The 27,063-nt window shown below is 42.8% G+C and overlaps 1 protein-coding gene and 1 non-coding gene across 3 annotated transcripts in view; both read right to left on the bottom strand.

The window, feature by feature from the left end:
* Positions 1–27,063, bottom strand: part of LOC128047580 (chromatin remodeling regulator CECR2) — a 117,941-nt gene that overhangs the window by 80,177 nt on the left and 10,701 nt on the right. The window lies entirely within an intron of this gene.
* Positions 15,811–15,914, bottom strand: LOC128049097 (U6 spliceosomal RNA). The gene has a single exon (XR_008199468.1). It is a non-coding gene; the product is annotated as a U6 spliceosomal RNA (small nuclear RNA).

Genomic DNA, 27,063 nt, shown 5'->3' with positions numbered 1-27,063 from the left:
TAATCACAACTGAATACAGTATATCACTTCCAGACTGTATTACATAAAATGGCAAATTTATCGAGAACAGTGAAATATACTCTCTTATTCAGCTAAGATCTATCACGATTTGTTAATCTTACTAGCAAGCCAAACAGTTCTAATAAATGCACTTTGCCTATCCATAACAAAATATCATTACAGTAAAACCAAACCTTTGTATGCCTAGTGGTTAGCACACAGATGCTATACCATCAGAACTTTCTGGAATACAAAATCCTAGATTTTCAGATTTTTACTGTACTTTGATGCACTATACTATAGGTCACATTGTTTCCAAGAGTTCCAGATGCATTTGGCCACCACATTATCTCATTTCAACTTCAGCCCCAGATAGTTCACATGCTGCATGCAAAGTCGCTCAGTCATGTCCCACTCTCTGCAGCCCCATGAACTGTAGCCAGCCAGGCTCCTCTGTCCATGGCATTCTCCAGGCAAGAACACTGGAGCGGGCTGCCATGCCCTGCTCCAGGGAATCTTCCCGATCAAGGGACTGAACTTGGGTCTCTTAAGTCTCCTGCATTGGCAGGTGGGGTCTTTACTGCTAACGCCACCTGGGAAGCCCCAGATAGTTCCCACGTGGTACTAAAAGGTGACATTAACACTACTTCATGCACGCACATTTGGAAGAACATGATCTCTCTTTCCACTATAATGTACAAACATTTGTTTCCCTTCTCTCTAGTTTATAGCAAAAGGGGAGATTTCAGACACTGTACAATAGTTTTGTACCTTGTATCCTCTTTTATGGAATTATTTCTACAGGGGAATTACAATTTTATCTTGAATACCATGAGTTTTACAACACAATGAAATAACTGTAAGAGACCTAGGGCTTACTGGAATAGGCACTGTAAAGCACTCCTCTGGAATCATTTAGAAAATGGTATCTGTCTATGGGTCCCTCTCTAGAGGAACAATATAAAATATGAAGGAAATTACAAGCCCTGTCATACTGCCTGCGTTCCAGTGAGTTATACCCAAAATGCCAGTCCTGTCCCAATTTACATATGGATTACTCTAAGTTTCAAGAGTCTTTATTTGAAATGTGTAGCAGGAAAGCAGTTCACCTAATAAGCAGCAGCATACTGAATGAAAACACTGGGCCAAAAAGGCAGGGCAGAATACTGAACCTTCTAAGAAGGGAAGAAAAAGGACACTGAAGTCAGAGACTCGGACGAAATGCCAAGTGCCTGTCAACAGGCACATTTCACTGGCAAGAAGAAAATCGTTTCATCTATCGATTCATGTATTCAAACACTTAAGGGCCCACTGCTACACACAAAAGGCACCAATACCAATGGCTTCTAAGTGAACTGAGTCACCGCCATACTTTTCCACCATCTAAATAAGAGACAATTTAGTAAGAAGTATTTTAAGAGTTGTGTATAGGCAACTCTTAACTTTTACAACCACACTTCAGGAATTCATCACTGGTTACAGATTCCTCACACATGTAAGCATGCCCCGAAAGGAAAGATCACCAAGAAGGGCTAAGGTGAATGACGGACAGACTTGGGCCCAATGAGCTATGATCCACTCCAACTCCTTACCCCAACAAGTCTTCTCCCATCCTAGCGAGTGAGCAAAAAGATTACATCTGCATCTGCTCAAATTAACCTTTTAGGTACATTCTTTACCAACTAAGGTAATTCACATCAGTAACAATACTTGCAATACACCTCAAAACTTGGTCATCTGAAACCCTGTCTTCCAGAGACTTGGACTGATTCTAGACTCTGTCTTCCAAGTGAATGTATGTGAAACTTGGACTAGCTTTCAGAACATCTGGAGAGGAGGGTCAGTCTAAAATGTCAGACTGAATACCAAATGGAAAACTGGACCTAAGGTCCTGCAGCAGAGACGGTCCTCTAAGACCAAACACCCACCTTCCTGCTGCTCAGACCAGAGTATCCAAACAGTGTGTGTGTTTGAGGGGTGAGGAGGCAGGGGAACACGCCAAGCAGTGGTTGGACAGTGAGTGTCACCGAACAGGTCGCCTAACGCCAAGACAGAGCAGTGCATTAAGGATCCAATCAGAACAGTTAGAAGCGAAGTCTAAGCATCACTTGCGGTCTTGACCAGTAAGTGCCTGGAAAAGGGAACCCTGCAAGGAAGACGCACCCCTCCAGCACCGTGAGGACACAGCTTGTTCCTGCTTTCCCCACGCTCCAGCTTTCAAGGTCAGAACTATGAACGTGCTTTCTCTGTTCTCCCACAAGAATAACTTTTTGATTCTGATCCCTTTATAGGAGGTTCACAATGATCACAGGTCTCCCTCATCTAAAACTAGCCCATGGGCTCTGCGGGGGATGTGTTTCCAACAAGGTCAAGGAAAGGTCTGTGTGTCCCAAGAGTGGCAGTGGGGCTGAGCCCAGACTCTCTCCACCTCAGAGCGGTTTTAAAGAGTGTTTCCTGAAGAAAACTGTAAAATGGCTAATCAAAAAAGTCTGACTGCAGTCCATCTTGGAGGACAGAGTGCAGGTGCATAAACACTGCAGTGCCCACCCCATCGGGAGAAAGGAGGTGGCTGAGCCCCAGAGAAAGGCAGCACACCCCTAATGGAAATGGCAAGTCATGCGCAAGCTTCTTGAGTGGCTTCAAGAGCTCTGCGGGATACAGCAGACTTCCAGATACAACCATCCCAACCTCAGAAACCCTCATTTGCAGTTGGCCGAGCCTCCAGAAAAAAGGGCTTACTGGCTGACCCCACATCACAGGGCAGGGGCTGCTGGGCAGAGGGTGTCTTTCTATCTTCCATCAGTTAGATCTGCTGAAGACCGGAGGGATCTGAAAGGGTCCTCGTATCCCCTCCCCCAAAGGGGAAAACCACCAAGTGATACTGCTGCACCGGGAGCCAAAGGCTCAGTCTCTTCAGCCCTGCGAATGGGCGCCACGCCAAAGCCCAAGCCTGCTTTAGGCACACACAGCACAGAAGTAGCTGCAGGGTGCAGGGTAGGGCAGGGAATGAAAATGCAAAGCAAAGTCAGAAACAGAGAATGAAATGTAGCTCTAAGAAAACGACTGACCTTGGCTGCACTGCCGAGTCTCAACGGTGACAATTCCTGTGGCCTTACTTTGGGGAACCAGACCAGATACACAGAACTTACCCTTTCCCAAAGGTAATTTATTGTAACTCCTAGTTACAATTGTAATTGTAACCTAGTTACAACACCAAAACTGCAGCCACAGCTACTGATCATCATTCATTCAACACGCAAAAAGAAATGAGGTAAATTATTGGAATATCAGCCATGACAAACAAAAACACCACTTACTGATTTCTACAGCAGTACTGAGTATTAACACAGAAAATGTTCATTATATATGACTTTAAAAAGAAATAAAACTATATAATATGTTATAATGGGCTTCCCACGTGGCTCAGTGGTAAAGAATCCACCTGCCAATGCAGGAGACACTGGAGACCTGGGTTTGATTCCTGCATCGGGAAGATTCCCTGGAGTAGAAAATGGTAACCCACTGCAGTATTCTTGCCTAGAGAATCCCACGGACAGAGGAGCCTGGTGGGCTACAGTCTGTGGGGTCGCAAAGAGTCAGACACAGCTGAGCACACACACACATAAAGCAATGTTATAACGATGCCACATATTTTAAAAGTATTCAATATATGTCTGCATGATATAAATAGATCTACACTGGCTCAAAATAATTATAAATAATCATTACACTTTTTTGCCCATTTCAATCCCGTCTCTGCACTGGATATTTCCAGATCTATCTAACCTGACAATTACTTTCAGCAAAACCCAGCTTTTGCATCGCACATCCACTACATCACGTTCATCTGCTGAGGGGAGGCCCAGATGGTCTTTCACACCGGACTGGACAGCAGGAAGTGATGGACTCGCTCCAAAGAGCAAAGCCTCCGCCTGTGGCCTTCTGTTAACCCTCCCCGTCTCACCCGCCCCATTCTCAGTTCCTGTATGTACCCTATGCATAAGCAAGCAATCTCTGTCCTCCAAGAGTCTCTTCCCATAAAGCAGGGAGAAACAGTGGTACAACACTAAATTAATTCTCAAATAAAGCAATGCTCTTACATTAGCCTCCTAGTCCAAAAACATTAGTCTATGCTTGGTGTTAAAAGCTACAGCAGGTACTCAGAGTACATAGCCCCTGATCACAAGGAACTAATAAAACTTACAGAGTCCAACTAATAACACAGAACTCAGAAATATGCAACAGAGAGAAAATTATAAAGTATTTTTAACTGCTAGGCTTGGCTCTCATTTCCAACCCCAACCGAACCCACCACCTTACTGTGCGACTCTGGGCAAAGTCCTCATCTGTAAAATGGGAGTTGAACCTACATGATCTTACCTTCCAGAGTTCTAGAAACAACCCATCAGGGAAGGAAAGATAAATGTGGGCTTCTAGTATGAGTTACAAGTCTACCTATGAGCAGACAACAAGTGAGACTAAATACCAAGTGAAGATGGCAACAGGAAAAAATCTCCAGCCTTACTATACAAGCAGAGCAATCTGAAAGCAAACGCAGAGTATACTCGCCTTCCTCCCATCACAGAAGCCCCGCACGTGGGTCACTACATCCACAAATCTACTGTCAGGAGAGGGGAGGAGAGGAACCTGTGTGTGCAGCAGCTCTGTATCAGTCACAGTTATGAAGACAAATATGCACTAGGCACAGTCTCTGATTTGAGGAAGTTTATTTCATTTCATTCATTCATTCAGTAAATATTTACCGAGCACCTACTTTGTACACAGACAAAGAACATGTTCCAGGCAAGAGTAAATAGGACAGACAAGATTACTGCTCAAAAAACTCGCAGTCCTGGGTGTACACAAAAAAACGCCAACTGCAGGAAAAGAAAACTAGGAGAGCAGTATGACAGAGAGCGACGGGCAGGAAGAGCGGCAGCGCTGCTCTAAACTGGCTGGCCGTGAACAAAAGCGTGTGTGATGGGAATTTGCTGTATTATTCTCTCCACAGTACTCACTCGAAATTTTTACAGCAAGCCATAGACGGACAGGATAATCAGTGCAGGTTTCACATGTGAGATGACATGTGAGCTAAGATTTGAAAACCAGCACAAGGCATGTCTCCCTATGCCCTCCAGAGAGAGGCAACTGCTGGTGCAGAGGCCTCAAGCAGCTGGGATCCTTCATGAGAAAAAAGGGCTCCTGTGCCCACACCAAGAGCCAGGGAGAGGAAGCAACAGGCCAGGAGTGGAAGCAGAGCCTGTGGAGACCCTATTACACAATGGTAAGGAATTCCAAGTTTACTCGAAACCCAAGAAGCAGCCACTGCAGGGTTTTAAGCAGGAATGAAAACATGGGAATATACTTGTTTTTGTTTTTAATTACAAAGCAATACAAGTTAGGTGCTAAATGATTCCAAACACATTTATGTTTAGTAATGGGATGAATTTACCTCCCTAATCACTTCAGTTCCTAATTTCAAGCACATCAGTGTAAGGACATTTAGTTCAGTACCTGCGGAAGTGGCTCAGAAGCATACCGGGTAAGAAAGAATCAGTGAGAAATTAAATTCTGTTATAGACGTCCAAGGGCTTCCCTGGTGGCTCAGCTGGTAAAGAATCTGCCTGAAATGTGGGAGACTTGGGTTCAATCCCTGAGTTGGGAAGATCCCCTGGAGAAGGGAAGGGCTACCCACGCCAGTATTCTGGCCTGGAGAATTCCATGGACTGTATAGTCCATGGGGTCACAAAGAGTCAGACACGACTGAGCGACTTTCACAGACATCCTTAAAAACTCTGAGCAAACAGACTGTGGGCTAGAATTTCAGACTCATGTAAAGCAGAAAAATATTCTGGCTACTGGGCCAGCAGCCACACAAATAAAGGGAAAAGGTCAGATGAATGATTTCCCCCCATCACTGACAGAAAAGAATGGGGACCCCAGATGTCACGTCCATGCTCCTGACTTCTCATCCTGTTTATTTCTAAAAAACCTTATAAAAAGAATTTAGAATCCACAGAGACAATTAAAAAAGAAAAAAAAAGACTCCTCACACACAGAAGCAGATTAGTGGTGGCCAGAGCTGGGGCAGGAAATGGAGAGTTCTCTAAAGGGTATGAGGTCTCCTTGTGGAGTGATGGATATATCCTGGAACTACAAAGAGATAGCAGTTGCACAACATACCGAATTTACTAAATGCCGCTGGATTATACACTTTAAAGTGGTTAATGGTTAACTTTATGTTATGTGGATTTTACTTCAAATCTTTTAAAAAGGAAGTTGAAAAGAATGAACAATAAGAGCAGCTGATGGCGAGTATGTGCATCACTGGAAGCAGTTTTAGATCCAGGTTCCGATCAAAACTCAAGATAAACTGAACACAGACCGTTCTTAAATTCAGCAGTATTGACATTTTGGCCCAGAGCACTGTTCTGTTCTGGGGACTGTGGATATTTGGCAATTTCCTGGCCTTCTAACCACTGGATACTAGGGGGCCCCCTGTCCCAACTTGTGGCAACTAAAAATGTCTCAAGACTGTCAAAGCCCCTTTGAGGGGCATGGCACCCTGCTGTCAGACAACCACCAACTTTTCTGCATCTGAATTTCCTCAACCACCAGAGGCCCATCACCTTACCCAAGGTCTCTCATCCCTGGAATTCTAGTCCCTCCTTGGTTCAGCACCAGTGATCTATCATTGAGTGCAGCCTTCTCTTCCACTAACCTTCCTCTGTGTCCTACAAGGCTGCTTCAAGGATATGAAATAACCAAGGAAATGCTTTAGTGAAACCTCCTCAAAGAGTAAAACTGGCTAGCCAATAGAAGTGCTGGTACAGAAGTTCTTCTGTTAAGACTCCAAGATCAGTTAATAAAGGAATATTCAAGTCGGAAAACTAGTTTCCAAATCTGTAATTCTGTTTTTATTTAATATGCCTCTTAAATAAGATCGTCCCTTGAAATTAACTGAAACATCTTTTCTCATAGTTTTCAAGGATTTTAGGCTCCTCTGTATTCATACATGAACACCTCAGGAATACTGGGCAATAAAGGGTTAACCTACTAAGTTCTGTGTATGCTCAAAGAATTACAACCAACTTCATGTAATTATTAAGTAGCCAATAAGCTAATCTCTGTGGCTGGTTAATGCACTAATGAAATAAGGCCTTCCAGCTCAGAGCTGTCATTCTAATCAGGAGACTGTTCTCCTCAGCTAGTAGAAAGAGATGGCAGGATCTAAGGACTCACATTACGAATTTGGGGAAAGAGAAAAGAATCTATGTCATATTTCACTTTTTGTGTTTAAAGGTACCTAAGCTCCTGAACTGACATTTAAAGAAAACTCCAGCCAACGATAGCAGACCACACATTCTTTTCAAGTATACATTAAATAACTAGCAAGCCCACGTTATGGACCACAATACAAGTCTCAATCAGCTTTAAAGGATGCCAACTTGAGGCAAGAGCCTTTGGAGTAGAGGAGGCATGTATCCCCAAAAGGAAATAATAGACAAAAACAACAGACAACCCCACTAGCAAAGACAAACATATCCCCACATACATGCTGGCTACTGGTTACTTCCTTCAGTGAGCTGCTTCTCTACATGTTCTTGACTTTCTCAACTATTACATTTGCTCTTATTGTTATAATGTCTTCTTATATATTAAGAACATGTACATGTTTTCATATTCACTGTAAATCTTTTCTCTTCAGTTTAATTTTGCATTAAAATTATGAATATGAGAAGTTAAAAAAAAAAAAGCCAACTCTACTTGTCTGACCAAAATAGAATTAAGTTAGAAATCAATAATAGAAAACTCTCTGACAGATTCCCAAGTATTTGAAACTAAATAAACATACTTCTAAATAACTTTAGGAAAAAAAATAAAAATAAAAGGGTGATAAGCCTGAATGCTTTTCCCTCAGATAAAGAACAAGACAAGGATGACTGCTCTGGTTGCTTCTATTTGACGTTTTATGGGAAGTTCTAGACCGAGCAATAAGGCAAGAAAAATAAAAGGTACCCAGATCAGAAACAAACAAAACTGTCTTATTTACAGACATCATCACATTATCTATGTTGAAAACCCAATGGAATCTACAAAAATATTGCTAAAAAAGTGAATTTAGGATAATTACAGGATATAAGATCAATATATAAACCTCAACTGCATGTCTATAAACTAGCAAAAAACAACTGGAATCTTTTTAAAATGTACGACAGCATGGACTGCCCTGGCAGTCCAGTGGTTAAGACTCCACACTTCACTACAGGGGTGCACTGCGGAGCCCTGGTTAGGGAACTAAGATCCCACAGGCTGCGAAGCACAGTAAAAAACAATTTTTTAAATGATTAAAAATTTTAAAAACATACAACAGCATAGGAAACAAGTATAAAATGCTTCAGGAAAAAATCCAACAAAAGGTAGGACCCAAACTGAAAAACATGAAATTTTTCTGTGAGAAACTAAATAAAATCTAAACAAACAAAAAAGACTAAATACTATTAAAAGGTCAATTTCCCACAAGATCTGTATATTCCTCACAATCCCATTCAAAATCTCAACATAATTCTAAAATCCATATGGAAGTACAAAGAACATAAAATAGGCAGAGTGAGTATCACTAACATTATTTAATTTTAAGAATTATGACAAAATTATAGTAATCAAGACAGTGTGGTATTAGCCTAAAAACGGACAAGTTCAATAATGAGACAGGATAATGGTCCAGAAGTGAGCCCACACAGATGTAAGCAACTGATTCTTTATAAAAGGACAAAGGCAATTCAATGAATACAGCACGTCCTTTCAACAAATGGTGCTAAAACATACACAAAACAGAACAAGAGTTGTGATTAATGCCTCACACCATAAGCAAAAATCAATTCAAAATGGATCATAAATCTAAATATAAAATCCAAAACAGGGTTTCCCTTGTGGCTCTGTGGTTAAAAAAAAAAAAAAATCCACCTGCCAATGAGGGAGACATGGGTTTGATTCCTGGTTCGGTAGGATCCCACATGCTGCAGAGCAACAGGGCTGTGCGCCACAACCGCTGACCCTAGAGCCTGGGGCCCGCACCTGTGAAGCCTGCGAGCCCTCGAGCCCACACTCAGCAACGAGAGAAGCCGGCGCGCTGCAACCAGAGCGCGCCCCCGCTCGCCGAAACTAGAGCAGGGCCCACGCAGCAACAAAGACCCAGCACATCAAAAGTAGCACAGAGATAGTTTTTAAACAGTAAAACTTAAAGAAAATATTAAGAACAGCTTCCCCAGTGGTCCAGTGGTTAAGACTCCACACTTCTACCACAGAGGGTGTGTGGCAGGGAAGTTCCACATGCCTCGAGGTGCGCCCACCCCCCGGAAAAGAAAATGTAAGAGAAAACCCTTGTGACCCTGGGCAAGGAAAAAATGTCTTAGATATGATGATAAGAAAAGCACAACCATAAAAAAAAAATTGATAAATTAGAATTTGAAAATTCTAATTTATTAATTAGAAAAGACAACTCATAGGCTAAAAAAAAGAAAATTCATAGAATGAAAGAAAAGACAACTCACATACTGAAAGAAAAGATACGTAAAATAATAATTCTGACAAAGGACTTCTATCCAGAACACATACACCTAATAGACTAATTTTTAAAATAACCGAAATGTCCTAATAGCAATTTCATCAACAATATGTGAATCACTAACAAACACATGAAAAGGGGCTGACTATCATTACCATGAGGGAGGCAGCACTCCACACCCACTAGACGTCATAACCACACAGACAATGCTGAGTAATCACGATGGGAAACACTGGAGCTCGTGCAGCCACTGCGGAGATAAGTTTGGGGGTTTATGATAAAGTCAAACACAACTCCAATTCCACTCCTAGGTACCCAGCCAGGAGAAAAGAAAACACATGCTCACAAAAATACCCATTAGCAAACACACACAGTTATTATTCATACCAAACAAATGGTGGAAACAATCCAAACATCCACCACCTCACAAAAAGATCAAGAGAGAAGAGGAGTATATCCTTACAGCAGAATAACTCAGCCAGAGAGTATTCAAGGGACTTCCCTGGAGATGCAACGGTTAACACTTTGCAGTTCTACTGCAGGGGGCACAGCTTCAGTCCCTGGTTGGGGGACTATAATCCCAAATGCTGTGCAGCCAAAAAGACAAAACAGGGTTAAAAAGAAAAATTGAGGACGTATCCAAAAGACACAGGCTTACCTGAAAGAACCACAAAGGCCAAAGCTAGGACGACTTGGGCAACAAAGCTCACAGAGCAAAATGAGCATCCAGAGTCTCCAGCTGACAGTAACAGGCTGAGAAGACATGTTGTCAAGCAAACATAAAGCTGAAGGCAAGATTGAAAACCGAATCAAAGATGGACACGTATTCAAATAAAGTCTGAGTTTAGTTAGCAGCACTGTACCAAAGTATCTTCGTTTTGACAAACGTACCCTGGTTGTATAAGATTAAACATCAGGAAGGCTGGGTAAAGGGTATTGAGCAGGAGTCAGAAAACTAATGTCCACTGACCAAAATCCAACCAGCCACCTGCTCTTATCAAGTTTTATTGAGGAAGTTCACCCGTGGTCCAGTGGCTAGGACTTGGCGCTTTCACTGCCAGGGCCTGAGTTCTGTCCCTGGTTGGGGAATTAAGATTTCGCAAGCCACATGGCATACCAAAGGGGGAAAAAAAAACAAAACAAATATCTACTGGAACATAGCCATACCCATTCATTTACTTACTGTCCAGCTATGGCCGCTTTTGCCTTACACTGGCAGAACTAAGCAATTCCGAGAAAAGACAATCTGTCCACAAAGCCTAAAATACTTACTATCTGGCCCTCTACAGAAAAAGTTTGCTAACAGGGTAATACATGAACTCTCGGTACTGTGACAATAACTTCGGTAAATCTACAGTGATTCTACACCATAAAGGGTTCGGGGCTTCCCTTGTGGCTTAGTGATGAAGAATCCACCTGCCAATGCAGGAGACACGGGTTTGACCCTTGGTCTGAGAAGAATCCACCCGCCACGGAGCAACTAAGCCTGTGCACCGCAATTACTGAGGCCTTGTGCCACAACTACCGAAGCCCATGCGCCCCGGAGCCTGTGCTCAGCCAAGAGAGGCTGCCACAATGAGAAGCTCGCTCGGCAGCTAGAGAGGAGAGCCTGCTCATTGCAAGGACAAGGCTCTCTTGGGGTCCCCTCAACCAACTGTACAAAGATAGATGAGATTATGATTACACAGACATGCAGCCAGTTACTTAAGAGAGTCCCCACCCCCTTCAGAACAACCTCTCCCCTCTCTCTGGCCTTCCCAGGCTTGCTGGCTTTCCTCATGTTCCCAAACCTGGGAGAAAAGCAGAGGGCAGTGAGCACAGGACTCAAAATGCAGCCCTTGTTTAAAATAAAGATTTAAAATTTAAAACGAAGTGCTCTGCAGGAAGCAGGACACTGCAAAGCGCCTCCCCTAGGGGCTGGGAGGTAGTGAGCTCTGGCTTCCTCGATCTCAGCACCACTCCTTAATAGCCCCATCCACGGAGATCACTACCACCTACTACAGAACACCTCGTGGCTGCATGTTTCTGAGCTCTCCACTTCCCTCATACCTTTTTTTCCCTCGGTTTGTGTATTACAAACCTCTTTTCCTCAGTGAGGCAACCTGAGTTTGGGATAAAAATTGAAGATATTCCTGAAGATTACACTGCAACTACACTCAAGGGGCAAAGACCTAGATTTTTCAACTTCAAGGAAGTTAAAATATTTTTAAGAAAAATTTATAAATCAAACACAAAACATTATCTAATACCTGGTGGTGGTTTAGCTGGTAAGTCGTGTCCGACTCTCGTGGTCCCGTGGAGGTAGCCCGCCAGGCTCCTCTGTCCATGGGGTTTCCCAGGCAAGAATAATGGAGTGGGTTGCCATTTCTTTCTCCGGGGGATCTTCCCCACCCAGAGACTGAACGAAGGTCTCCTGCCCAGCAGGCAGACTCTTTACCAACTGAGCTACCAGGGAATTCCGTTTATTCTAGACATGATCCCTGCAGGTACCATGTAGTAGATACTGTCAAGGTCCTCAGAAAGTCTGAAGAAAAACGAGAAAGCTCAGACAAAACGTGGAAGCCAAATGTGATTTCTAGATTTTTAAAATAGTAATACTATTTTAGAATTTAATATAAAATATATCCAACTATGATATGTTCACTTGAGAATAAGCCAAATAAAGAAAAAATAATCACCACAGAAGCTTCAGCTTGCCAGCTTTAAATTTGAAGATATGCTTAAAGAACATGTCTCTTAAATCTTAAAGATTTCTGAACAAAATTCAGAAAGGATGACTAAATATATTTACTTTAGTAAAATCCACCATTTCCATTCATGGTGTACTCATGCCTAAGCACACTCCCGATGCTCCACCCAAATTTCCACTCACCTCCCACACCATCCAAATCCTAAACACCATGCACAAGTGTCTTCCCAGGAGAAAACCCGGAAATATCAGAGCAGAAGACAACTCGCCTCACCTAAAGATGAGAAAGCTGAGGTCCAGAGAATGGAAGAGACCTGCTAAAGCTAAAACCTGGAGTGAGGCCAGGATCCAGCAGCCTGGCCGCCTAGCACCTGCCCCAAGCAAGGCCTTCCTCCCTGTTCCCCACCCCTGCTGAACCAGACCAGCTCACACCTCCCAGCCCAATGCTTCTCATGGTTTCATATGCACAGGAATCACCTGGAAACTTCACTTAAATTCAAAGTCTGAAACAGTAATCTCAGAGTGAGGCCTGAGAGTCTGCATTTCTAACAAGCTCCCAAGCGATGCTGCTGCTGCTGGTCCGAGGTCCACAGATGGAAGGGAAGGTCTGGCAGCATGTGATTCTATCCTAGCCAATTCAGACTTTTACTTCCGGTACAATCTGACTCCTGAGTCTACAGGAAATCTCCCTAGCCCTCAGTCTTCTCATAAAAATCCTGTTTTATAAGGCCCAAATGATAGAATTCATACATCTATTCAAAATTCTTGACATTTACTGAATTTTTGGTGAATAGCTAATTTAAATACAACTTTTAAGTTGGCATTATTCAGGTATTTGACATGTTTTAAGGCACCTAATTCCCGTATTAATTCAATGGGTAAGTATGTAATTCCCCCCTTTTAGAAATGAGAACGCTGGCTGTGACAGCGGTCACCGTCACAGCGCAGTGCCCCACAGGTGCAGAGCACGGCCAGGGGAGTGAGCCCGGCTGGCTCCACAGCCGGCATGAAGCACCTCCCTCTCCAGAAATGCTGTTATTTTTCCTCCTCAACTCCAAATCCCAGTTCACAATTTCTGACACACGTTTCTAACTTGAGGCTGTGTGTAAGCCCAACCTCAGCGCGCCCCACATTTACACCTTCACCCCGGTCACAATCCTCCTCATCTCAATGAAGAGTGACTGCACCTGGGCGGCCCCCAGGCCAGAGTCCGAGGACTCACGGGATGGGAGTCCTCCCCCGTCAGGTCCACACCCCCTCCTCACAGCACTGAGCTTTACAACCCCCACACTGTCCTGAGGTGAAATTCACAGATAACGATGCCTTCTTACAACCATAAATATAATTTACAACCATAAACATAATTGACCCCAACTATAATCAAGAGAAGACAAAAATTAAATACATAATAAAAAGTATTCCAAAATGTAAATGCTTAAGCATGGACTCACTAGAAGACACGGCAGTCATATATGTTAAAACAGAACCCAAAATAAAAACACAGACCAACACCGAGCTGAGGTGTAAGCAATTAACTATGATCAGTGATGAGTAAGATACGATACAGGATATTCCCAAACGGTGAAAACCTCTCATCAACGTTTCAAACAAAACAGTATGATCTTCCCTTGGTTCTGAACAGCAGCACTACTAAAAATCTTGGTACATGTTTTAACACTGCAAAAACTACCTTGTGTTGACAGGTGAAACCGTGAGTTTGGATTTAAGTCCCAGTTTTTTCTCTACCTGCATGAAAGACCTCAGGATGGATGTGTGACATCCAGCAACCCCACGCCCATCCTCTCTCAGCCAGTGCTGCCTCTGACCTCTGGCACCAAAAGGCCTCCACAGATTCCCAGAACACTCTGGGGATGACACACCCCCGGGGATGGAACTGGGACCATGGTACTAGTCTCTTCAAGCCACTGTCCGACCAACTCTGTGTCCGACCCTCACCCGCAGCCCCATTCAATCTCCAGCTCGGGTCGGCAGCTCTCACCGAGGCAACTGGCACAGCCTGGTGGCTGCCTTTCTAGTTCCAACCTGCTGCCTCTGTACTAAGAGGGAACTAAACTCTACTTTCCATTTAGCCAACAAATATTTTCTGCACACTGACTATATGCCATCCTGCTCTAAACATTATAAATCACAACATTCTCTCCTGCTCAAACTAGAATAGCTCATCACCTATGGCAATTTTTCAAACAGCGCTCTATTTTTATGTTTTATATACTGAATTCCTGCATAAAATTTCCTTTTAACAAAGTGATTCACAGCTTTAAAAGTTTGAAAACCCCGACTTTCAGAATAAAATCAAATAACCTTCCTATCTAACCATCACCTCAGCACTAACCGAGCCTCATCTCCTGTACCCCCCTCCACCTTGCAGATGGCCCCACAGTGCCATGCCCTCTCTGGCACGGTCTCTTCCTCCCTTCCACATGGCCCGCCATCCTACTAAGTGGCTCTCTCTCTGTGCCTATGCGCCTGTTAATTCTCTACCCAGCCTTCCAGGCTGAGAAAGCTGTGAATCGGTCCCAATTCCCCTACACCCATCCCCCAACAGGCTCAGCTATTTTTTTTTGTAAAGCTACTAGCTTCTGCTGTATTTTGCACACTTCCATTTTACAAATACTGTACTACAACAGTCTGTTTGAACAGCGACCTCTATAATATCTCCCTTTCTCTCTCAGATTTTGCAGGCAGCGACTAAGTCTTTTACTTTACTTTCTGGCACCTGTCAGTGTACAGAGCTCTCCTCCCCTCAAGGGTAAGCTGATTGAGGGATATTAGTAGGTTTCTCTTCTTCTCAATCTAAAATATAAAGTTCCCTACCCAAGTGATCAAAATAAATCTCACTAACAGTAAACAGCTTCCTAGGTGGCATAGTAGTAAAGAAATCGCTTGGCAATGCAGGAGACCCACAAGAAACGTGGGTTTGATCCCTGGGTTGGGAAGATCCCCTGCAGAAGGAAATGGCAACCCACTCCAGTATTCTTGCCTGGGAAATCCCATGGACAGAGGAGCCTGGCGGGCTACATTCCATGGGGTCGCAAAGAGTCGGACACGACTGAGCATGCAGGCACACACACAACCAATGTTTGCACGAAAAGAAGGCCACGGAAGGAGCAGTCCTACTCGTGGCTTGGGGAAAAAGTTTGCAGCAATCCAAAAAATATCTGCTTCATGACTATGCTAAAGCCTTGCTGTGATATGGATCACAACAAACTGCAGAAAACTCTTAAAGAGATGGGAATACCGGACCGCCTTACCCGATTCCTGAGAAACCTGTACACAGGTCAAGAAGCAACAGTCAGAATCAGATATGGAACAATGGTTCAAAATTGGGAAAGGAATATGTTAAGGCTATGTACTGTCACCCTGCTTATTTTTTGTTTTAAATATTTATTCATTTAATTTTTATTTTTAATTGAAAGTAATTGTGTTACAGTATTGCATTGGTTCTACCAAACACTAACATGAATTAGCCACAGGTTTACCCATGTGCCCCCCACTCCCCTCCCCCATCCCACCCTCTAGGTTGTCATAGAGCAAAAGTATGGACTGCTTCACAAATCTGCATGTCATCCTTGCACAGGGGCCATGCTAATCTTCCGTATATTCTTCCAATTTTAGTATGTGTACTGCCGAATCAACTATCACCCTGTTCATTTGACTTATATGCAGAGCACATCCTAAGAAATGCCAGGCTGGATTCAAGGCTGCGCAAGCTGGAGTCAAAATTGCCAGAAGAAATATCAACAACCTCAGATATGCAGATGACACCACCCTGATGGCAGAAAGTGAAGAGGAACTTTCATCCTTGAGGAGGATGAAAGAAGAGAGTGAAGAGTTGGCTTAAAACTCAGTGTTCAAAAATCGAAGATCATGGCATCTGGCCCCAGCACTCTGCGGCAAACAGAATGGGAAAAAGGGGCAACAGTGACAGAGTTTATTTTCTTGGGCTCCAAAATCACTGCGGATGGTGACTGTAGCCACTGAAATTAAAAGACGCTTGCTCCTTGGAAGGAAAGCTGACAAATCTAGACAGCATATTAAAAAGCAGAAACATCACTTTGCCAACCAAGGCCCGTACAGTCAAAGGTACAGTTTCCCAATAGTCATGTACGGACGTGAGACCTGGACCATAAAAAGAGCTGAACGCTGAAGAGCTGATGCTTTCGAACTGTGGTACTGGAGAAGACTTGGAGCCTCTTGACTGGAAAAAGATCAAACCAATCAATCCTAAAAGAAGTCAACCCTGAATATTCAGTGGAAGAAATGATGCTGAAGTTGAAGCTCCAACGCTTTGGCCACCTGATGCGAAGAGCCAACTCACCTGAATCTAGCCAAGACTGAGGGCAGGAGGAGAAGGGGGTGACAGAGAATGAGATGACTGGATGGCATCACCAATTCAATGCACATGAGTTTGAACAAACTCCAGCAGACAGTGAAGGACAGAGAAGCCTGCAGGCTGCAGACAATGAGGTTGCAAAGAGTCCTGACACAACTGATTTCAACAGTAACAACTTGAAGCAGCTTCTGACATGAAATAGTAAGTACCCAATGACACATATGAAACAATCTTACTAAAACTGTTTAACTTGAATCTAATCTTGAGTTAACAGAAAAATTCAAAACATGTAACATTCTATAAGACAACTGACTGACACTCATCAAAGGGTTATAAAAAGCAAAAAGTCAAAAGGACTACTCTATATGAAAAGAAATTAAATAATATCCAGGTACAATGCAAGAAGGCAATGGCACCCCACTCCAGTACTCTTGCCGGGAAAATCCCATGGATGGAGGAGCCTAGTAGGCTGCAGTCCATGGTGTTGCAAAGAGTTGGACACGACTGAGCAATTTCACTTTCACTTTCATGCATTGGAGAAGGAAATGGCAACCCACTCCAGTGTTCTTGCCTGGAGAATCCCAAGGACGGGGGAACCTGGTGGGCTGCCGTCTATGGGGTCACACAGGGTCGGACATGACTGAAGCGACTTAGCAGCAGCAATGCAAGAAACCTTGACCAAAACCAAACCAACAATGAAAGATATTTTTCTGATGGGGGAGGGGGAGGAACTGAATATTAGATTAGATAATACTATACATATGATTAAGTAATATTATGAAACTGTTTTTAATTTTCCTTAGAAGTATTAATAGTATTGTGGCTATAAAGGAGAATGTTCTTATTTTTATATTGTTCTTAGGCAATGTATGCTGAAATATTTAAGAATGAAATATTATGATGTATATACGATAAAAAGCCTTCGACTGTGTGGCTCACAAAAACTGGAAAATTCTTAAACAGATGGGAACACCAGACCACCTTACCACCCTCCTGAGAAATCTGTATGCAGGTCAAAAAGCAGCAGTTAGAACCAGACATGGAACAATGGACTGGTTCCAAACTGAGAAAGGAGAACGTCAAAGCTGTATATTGTCACCCTGTTTATTTTACTTCTATGCAGAGTACATCATGAGAATGCCAGGCTGGATGAATGAAGTACAAGCTGGAATCAAGATTGCCGGGAAAAATATCAATAACCTCAGATATGCAGATGACACCATCCTTATGGTAGAAAGTGAAGAGGAACTAAAAAGCATCTTGATGAAACTGAAAGAGGGCAGTGAAAAAGTTGGCTTAAAACTCAACATTCAAAAAATGAAGATCATGGCATCTGGTCCCATCACTTCATGCAAAAAGATGGGAGAAAAAAATGGAAACAGTGACAGACTTTATTTTCTTGAGCTCCAAAATCACTGCAGATGGTGACTGCAGACATGAAATTAAAAGACGCTTGCTCCTTGGAAGAGCTATGACCAGCCTAGATGGTATATTAAAAGCAGAGACATCACCTTGCCAACAAAGGTCCATCTACTCAAAGTTATGGTTTTTCCAGTAGTCATGTATGGACATGAGAGTTGGACCATAAAGAAAGCTGAGCACTGAAGAATTGATGCTTTTGAACTGTGGTGTTGGGAAAGATTCTTGAGAGTCCCTTGAAATGCAAGGAGATCCAACCAGTCCATCCTAAAGGAAATCAGTCCTGAATGTTCATTGGAAGGACTGATGGCTGAAGCTCCTATACTTTGGCGACCTGATGCGAAGAACTGACTCACTGGTAAAGACCCTAATGCTGGGAAAGACTGAAGGCGGGAGGAGAAGGGGATAAGAGGATGAGATGGTTGGATGTCATCACCACCTCGATGGAAATGAATTTGAGCAAGCCCCGGGAGTTGGGAAGCCTAACATGCTGCAGTCCATGGGGTCACAGAGAGTCAGACACAACTGAGCATGAACATGCATTTTATGCATTATTTAAAAAGTGCTAATTTATGTTTATACACAGTGTGTATGGGCTTCCCGGAAGGCTCAGCAGTAAAGTATCCTCCCCTGGAGGAGGAATGGCAACCCACTCCATATTCTTACCTGGGAAACCCCATGGACAAAGGAGCCTGGCGGGCTACAGTCCACAGGATTACAGAGTCAGACAGGACTTAGCAGGTGAACAGTTCTGTTCAGTTGCTCAGCTGTGTCCAACTCTTTGCGACCCTATGGACTGTAGCACGCCAGGCCTCCCTGTCCATCACTTCCAATGAGCAGCTGAACAACAATATTCACGTCGTCTGAAGCAGAACTATATTCTGAAGAATTATCCTCTTCTGAGAAACCAGTAATATATATGTTGCTCAGACAATCAGAGAAAGTATCTGTATAAAATTCACCAAAAAATTTTTCTTCACTCAAAATTTTGTGACATGTCATTTTTTGAAAATTTTACACCTATAATATATACAAAGTTGGAGCAAAAACTTAATGGAGCAAAACGTGAATGATAATGACAATCGCGAATTGTATAATGAATCCTGATCAATATGAAGCTCTAACAACGTTACACGATGATATCAATTGTATCAAGTCTACAAACATGTCTCCAATCAACAACATTTTGGCAACAAAACATGTATTAAGACATCTCCAGTTAATAATGTGATAACTGCATGCAGGTGTAAGAAACTCTACAGAGAAACCCATGCACTTTGCTCAGTTTCCTCCAATACTAACACTTTGCACAACTCTGATATTGCCACCAGGAAACTACATCCACTGATCATCTTCAGATTTCTCCAGTTTTACTTGTACTAATCTGCATGCGAGTTTGCATTCATAGCTTTTCATCCCATTAATCACTAAGTACTTGAGGAATCGAATGCAAAATAAACAAATTAATTGTTTTTGCTTCTTAAATTATCGTGTACCAACTATCTCAATAATCTACTCTGTTTTCATCATCAAATTCCGTCCTCCAGAGAAAGCGCTAACACACACAATGCTGATGCTTCTGTAGCACCACTGCAGCCAACTTTTCTTTAAGATTTATTTATTTTCTGGCTGTGCTGGGTCTCCCTTGCTGCATGCAGGCTTTCTCTAGTTGTGAAGAGTGGGGGCTATTCTCTAGTTGTGGTCCGCAGGCTTCTCTTTGCACTGGCATCTCCTGCTGCAGAGTACAGGCTCTAGGGCACCTGGGCTTGGGTAGCTATGGCACACTGGCTCAGCAGTGGTGGCTCTTAGGCTGCGGAGCACTGGCTCAGTAGTTGCGGCACAGAAGCTTACTTGCTCCGCGCCATGTGGGATCTTCCCGGACCAGGGATTTAACTGATGTCCCTTGCATTGTAAGGTGGATTCTTAACCACTGAAACACCAGGAAAGCCCGCTGCAGCCAGCTTTTTGAGGAAAATCCCCTTTCACGAACCCAGAATGAAGATTATGTCTTTTTCAACATAAAATAATTTCTGTATTCTCCAGAATTAAGCTGAACTTTGCTTCTAAGGGTTAGCCCTCTGGACTGTCCCAGACAGTTCTATGCAAATAGAAAAATACCACTTACTTCTTACAGATCAAATGAAGAGCTATAAAAATACTTCTCATACACTATCAACAAAACATGCAAAAAGCAACTATAAAACCACAACTATAAAATCTCTAGAAGAAAACACAAAAGAAATTCTTGGTGATCTTAGGTTAAGCTATGCTTTTTTAAAAACAATACCAAAAGCATGATTAAAAAAAAAACTGGTAAGTTCAATTTCTCAAATTTAAAATATTCTGCTATTCAAGAGACACTGTTGAGGAGTTCCCTGGTGGCCTTGTGGTTAGGATTCTTGGCTTTCACAGCTGTGGCAGGGATTCAGTCCCTAGTTGTGGAACTGAGATCCTCCGAGTGGCGTGGCAAAAAAAAAAAAAAAAGACACTGTTAAGAGAATTAAAGATAAGCCCCAGAACAAGGCTGAGAAAAAAACATTTTCTCAATATGCATCTTATAAAGAACTTCTATTGTAAATACACGAGAAACTCTCAAAACTCAATATTAAGAAAACAACCCAATTTTTCAAATGGGCAAAAGATTTTTTTTAATAGGCAAAGAATTTAAGAGATAATTCTCCAAAGTACATGGATGGCAAATAATACTCAGTACAATTAGTCACGAGGCAAATGTGAATTCAAAACACAAGATAGCAGTATATACCTATTGGGACAGTTTTCAAGGCAACACTGACAGGAACACACACCAGATAGGGAGGACTGAGGCTCACACACTACTGGAGGGAATGCCAGAAACCGCGGCACTGTCTTCCAAAGGGAACCGCACACTTTCCAGCACTCAACAATCCTGCTGCTCAGTATTCACAATGACACCTGTACATGAGCGCTTAAGCAGCTTTATTCATGATCGCCCAAACTAGAAATAGCTCAAACGGTCTTCTGATGAGTGGATAAACAAACCAGTGTGTCCCAACAAAGGAATATTTGGCAATAAACAGAACTAAGTGCTGACACACACCACAACAGGAATTAACCTCAAATGCACTCTGCCAAGTAAAGACATCGAACCCAAAGAGCCGCATACCATACAGTCCCATTTATGTGACACAGATAAGTGACTGCCAAGGGCTAGAGGAAATGCTTAGTTACCAAGGGGCATGATGGAAGTTCTTAGCGGATGAACCTATCCTACACCTTGACTGTGATAGTGTTCCACAACTGTAAAAAGTCACAGAATGTACACTAAACATGGGGGCTGTTAGTATGCATAAAGTATACATTAATTGAAATAATTTAAAAAGAAATTTGGCAGTTTCTTGTAAAGTTAAGAGGACCAAACAATTCCATGGCTAGCTATTTACTCAAAAGAATGATAATATCTACACCAAGACTTACAAGTGAATATGTGAAGTGAAAGTCACTCAGTCGTGTCTAACTCTGTGTGACCCCATGGGCTCCTCTGTCCATGGAGTTCTCCAGGCAAGAATACTGGAGTGGGCTGCCATTTCCTGCTCCAGTAAGTGAATATACAGAGCACTTATATTCATAACAACTGAGACACACAACAATACAGACGCCTCTCAAAATCATGCTGACCAAAGCCAGATACAAGGGAACATGGACTGTAAGACTATTTATGTGAAATTCCAGAGATGGCAAACTAATCTACAGTCACAGAAAGCAGATCAGTGACCGTCTCAGACAAGAGTGGAAGTCGACTGCCAAGGGACACAAGGAAAATTCGGTGGTGACAAAAATGTTCTATATTTTTGCGGGTGACTTTTGACCGCGGTGTGCGGCTTGTGGGATCTTAGTTCCCTGAACAAGGATCAAACCTGTGCTCTCAGCAGTGGAAGCACAGAGTCCTAACCACTGGACCACAAGGAAACTCCCTCAAAATGTTCTATATCTTGATTGAAGTAAAGATACTCCAAAGGGTGCATGCATTGGTCAAAACTCAAACTACATACTTAAAAAAGATGCAAGTTTATTGTATTTATAGTTAACAAAAACTGATTTTAAAACACAACGTTAATGAACACTTGACTCTTAGCATAACCCTATGGAATGAGCAAAAAACTCTCCAACAAAGAAGCTGAGGCTCAGAGAGAGAGTCTGTCCACACCCTGAGCACTGCCTGGACTGGAGCCAGTATTATTCCAGTGAAATCTTTTTTCCTTATTATTTCACCTCACATATTTACAGCTTGAAATTTACATCATTTGATCCACTTTTCCCTATTACTGGGATAAATTACTTGGCTTCAATCTGCTTAAAAACTATCCCAAAAACCAAACAAATGTGTGATCCAGGATAGAGGTGAAGGACAACATGTATAAAAGTCACTGTGGGGACAAGTGACAACATTCAAATATTGATATATTACAGAATTACTGTTATTTTCTTAAATGTGAATATGCTGATGCGGTCATGTGGGAGAGGGTCCCTATTCTTAGGAAGCGCATGGCAAAGTATTTCAGGATAAAAGTATCACATTGCCAGCTCACTTTCTAATGGTTCATCAAAAAAGAAAACATGAAGTAGAATGTTAACAACTGGTGAATCTAAACTAAAGGTATGCAAGGCTCACCTACATTTGTCTTTGAACTTCACTGTAGGTTTGAAACATTTTTAAGTATAACGAAAAAAGATCTGAAGCTTTACAATTTTTTTATCATTTACAAATTATTTTACTTTGTGAACATTTAGTATATCAATGTTTATCCACTTGAGATGAAATTTCCAAGAAAAAAAATTTATAAAATCAAATACTAGAAACAGTTTTGAATCGAACACTTTTAAATCTATGAGTGAAAACTATAAAAGCCAGTCTTCCCCTGGTAGTTCAGTGGAGAGGAATCCGCCTGCCAGTGCAGGGGACTCAGGTTCCATCCTTGGTCTGGGAAGATGCTAAATGCCTCCGAGCCTAAGCCCGTGCACCACAATTCCCCAGCCTGTACTCTAGAGCTCACAAGTCGCTGCTGTGGAGCCGGCGTGTTGCAGCTGCTGCAGCCCACGTGCCCAGAGCCCGTGCTGGCAGTAAGAGAAGCCACTGCAACGGCAAGCCCGTGCGCTGCAACGAGGGGCAAAGCCACCGGGACCCAGGGAAGCTGAAATACACAAAACCTGAATAAAACGACTTCTTAAACTAGGCATGCCAACTTTTAAGTGTGAAAAGAATGACACAACTTGAAAATAACAATTTGGCAACTATTATGGAATGACTCAGGCAAAGCACCCTGCAAGGATTAAAATGGGTGAAATTTTGATGGTAAACAGGACGTTTACATAGCATCTCCCAACCAGTTACAAGGGAAAAACAGTAAATTCACAGTGGAGAGAGCTGGCAGACACCACCTCAAACCAAGCAATGAAAGTTAATAATAACCATCGCCATCGGACTAAGTGACATCACGTGACTCTTGATCTGCTGCCCTAAGGACACACCGCTCCTTTAGCACTCCTGCCAAAACACAGGACCTCAATCTCATCAAGAGAGTGCATACAACCCACCCATATTGAGGGACAGTCTCAATTTCAAAAGGTCAAGGTTATGAAAGACAAAGACTGAAAAACTACTCTAGGCTAACAGAGCCGAAAGAGTCCAACAGCTAAATGCAACACCTGATCCTACATTAAAAACCCAAGCCACCAAAATAATTTCTAAAATAGTACTGAATTTAAAATCAGAAAAATCTATAAATTACACATTAACATCTACAGATCTTATTCAGTATTAACTTCCTGATTCAGATAACTGTACTATGGTTATGTAAGAAAATGTCTGTGTTTAAGGCACAGCAGTACAGTGTATAGTGTTAGTCACTCAGTCGTGTTCGACTCTTTGCAACCCCACAGGCTGTAGCCCGCTAGGCCCTTCTGTCCATGGGACTCTCCAGGCAAGAATACTGGAGTGGCTTGCCATCCCCTTCTCCAGGGGACCTTCCTGACCCAGGGATAGAACCGGGGTCTCCTGCACTGCAGGCAGATTGTTTACCATCTGAGCTACAGCGAATTCCTTTTTAAGGCATAGAAACCCTGATACATTTAGAAGTGAGGGGTATTGTGTCTGCAACTTACTCTCAGGGAACAGACAGGTAGTTCTTAGAGGCAGAAGTGGTGTGATGGGTAAATGGGTCAGCAGGTACAAATCTCCCTTCATAAGGTAAGTCCTGGGGATGTGATGTACAATATGGTGACTACAGTCAACAATACTGTGTTGTATTGATGTGTATGTGAAAACTGCTAAGAGAATAGATCTTAAAAAGTTCTCTTTGCAAGAAAAAAAATTTGTAACTATATGTGGTATTGCATGCTAGCTAGGCTTGTTGCAGCGATCAGCCCTTAATATATACAAATATGGAATCATTATGCTGTTCACTTGAAACATAATGTTATATGTCAACTGCATTTCAATTTTAAAAAAGTACAGATAAGTTGACACATAAGAAACACTAAGCAGTGCCTGGAGCACCCACAGTGGGCACCAAATTCATGTTAGTTTTTGTCATGAAATGTAAGATAAAAATTGACTATGACGTTCAAGACAAGACTTCAAACATAGTAATGAGAAGTCTAAAGAACAAAAACACTAATCATATCTTGGGTAGAAAAAAAAAATCTTTCTGTCCATGGCTGTTATGATAGTAAACAACTAAAAATAAAACCTCAATGCTCCATTGAGGATTGGTTAAATAAAATCAGGCCATAAATGCTCCGAAGCTATTAAAGTCACAATGTATGCTATGAAAGGGCATTCTAGATCGTGTATTATTGTTAACTGAATAAAACAGGAATCAGAATAGTACGTAAAAGTATGAGCCCATGTTTATAAAATATTTAATACACGCACATATCCTTCTTTGCGGGGCAAGGAGTGCAGACTCCCTCAGATGCTTGGGGGTTCCTGCAGGATGGACAGCAGTGGCAGCGGTGGTGGGGGGAGGCTGAAGTCTTCCTATTAATCCCCCTAATTTCTGCTCCTCCAAATGCAAGAGTTTGCTTTGCATCGAGGCTTCTCGTTGTGACCTAACTGCTTTTTCACACTAGCCTGGTAACCCTTGCGTTCCCTAAACTACAATCCCAAGAATGGGGATTAACCCAGTGCACCTTTTCAGGCAAGATGTGTCAGGTTACCAGCCAGGATACAGACTTAATTCACACGGGAGGAGAGAAAGGGGGCAAAGGGCAGGTAAAACAGTCAGATTACCTCCCCAAAATTTTTGTACAGCCAGGAAAGAGATAAGACAAACAAATAAGTGAAGGAAATACTCCTTTCTATGGAGCTGTTACTTCCCCAGGCATGGGGAACTGTGATTAGAAAGAACATATCACACTGCTGGGCTTCCCTGGTAGCTAGTTGGTAAAGAATCCGCCTGCAATGCAGGAGAACCCGGTTTGATTCCTGGATCAGGAAGATCTGCTGGAGAAGGGATAAGCTACCCACTCCAGTATTCTGGCCTGGAGAATTCCATGGACTGTATAGTCCACAGGGTCGCAAAGAGTAAGGCACAACTGAGCGACTTTCACATCACACTGATAGCTATCCTGTTTGTACATAAACTCTCATTACAGAAGGATCAGAGTCCCATTTAAGTAGTAGTCTTCAGTTCAGTTGCTCAGTCATGTCCAACTCTTTGCGACCCCATGGACTGCAGCACGCCGGGCCTCTCTGTCCATCACCAATTCCTGGAGTTTACTCAAACTCATGTCCATTGAGTCAGTGATGCCATCCAACCACCTTATCCTCTGCCATCCCCTTCTCCTCCCACCTTTAATCTTTCCCAGCATCAGGGTCTTTTCAAATGAGTCAGCTCTTCGCATCAGGTGGCCAAAGTATTGGAGCTTCAGCTTCAACATCAGTCCAGTTTCAGCTTCAACATCAGCTACACTATCAGTAGTAGTCTTCCAGATCATTAGATGCTAACAGAAAGAATCTAAGAACTGGAGAGTTTCAAACAGTCAGCATGATAAGCAAGAGTAAATCTAAAACTTTAATGATAAAAAGGGCACATTTCTGGGCCCAGATTTTCATTTTCATCGTCCCTAACAGGAAGCTAAAACAAGGAGCGACTGGCAATCCTAGGGATGGGGTCACTGCCACCCCACCTCCCAACAACCAGAAGGGGAAGAAGAGTGAAGAGGACTGCCAGCACAAAACAGGGAGGAAAATTTGGAAACTGACTCTTTTAAAAAGCTGGGAAAGGGTTGTCCCACAATGCACCTCTTCAGTAAGGCACTAAAATGTTAACATGGGAGGAATTGAGGATTCTTCTTATATTGCATATTATTCATGAAAAAATTTTTTAAACATTCATTCTTTTCCACCATTCTCTTAAGCCTCCTAGAGAGCTCTCTTCCTCTCATTCCAGGAGAATGCAGTTTTAGCTGCTCCCTCTTCCTCTCTCCAGTAGCCTTCTCTAATGTCATCTCTTGCTTCTGCTGTTGTTGAGTGGCTGCTAAGTCACGTTCAACTCTGCAACTTCATGGGCTGCGGCATGCCAGGCTCCTTCCTCTGTTCTCCACTATCTCTGAGAGTTTGCTCAAATTCATGTCCATTGAGTCGGTGATGCTATCTCTAGCCTCTTCAAATCACCAACCCAATGGCTGTTTTCAACTGTAATTTCCCTGTACTTCCCTGAAACACTCAGCAATGCAGACCCTAGAACTGTGCAAGCATCCTGTAACCACGCACAGGCAGCTGCCTGAGCACCTAAGGATATTGTCATTGAGCAGCACACCTGCCACGATCCTCCAGACCCCATGTTCTAGGACAAGCCACACCGCTTTTCAGTGCAGCGTCCCATCACTTGCAGCCCCAAACATCCTCACCCCATACCACCTTCCTGATGCACCCGACACCATCATCCAGTTCCACTCGGAGCCAGCGACAAAGGTCTCTTCCTGTCCCCGCTGCCTGCAGCATTTTACACCCACTCCACTCCTAGAGTTAAGCCTAGATGTCAAAACACG

The sequence above is a fragment of the Budorcas taxicolor genome, chromosome 5 (assembly GCF_023091745.1).
Source record: "Budorcas taxicolor isolate Tak-1 chromosome 5, Takin1.1, whole genome shotgun sequence".
NCBI classification, from domain to species: Eukaryota; Metazoa; Chordata; class Mammalia; order Artiodactyla; family Bovidae; genus Budorcas; species Budorcas taxicolor.
This window is presented reverse-complemented; position numbering and strand designations above follow the sequence as displayed.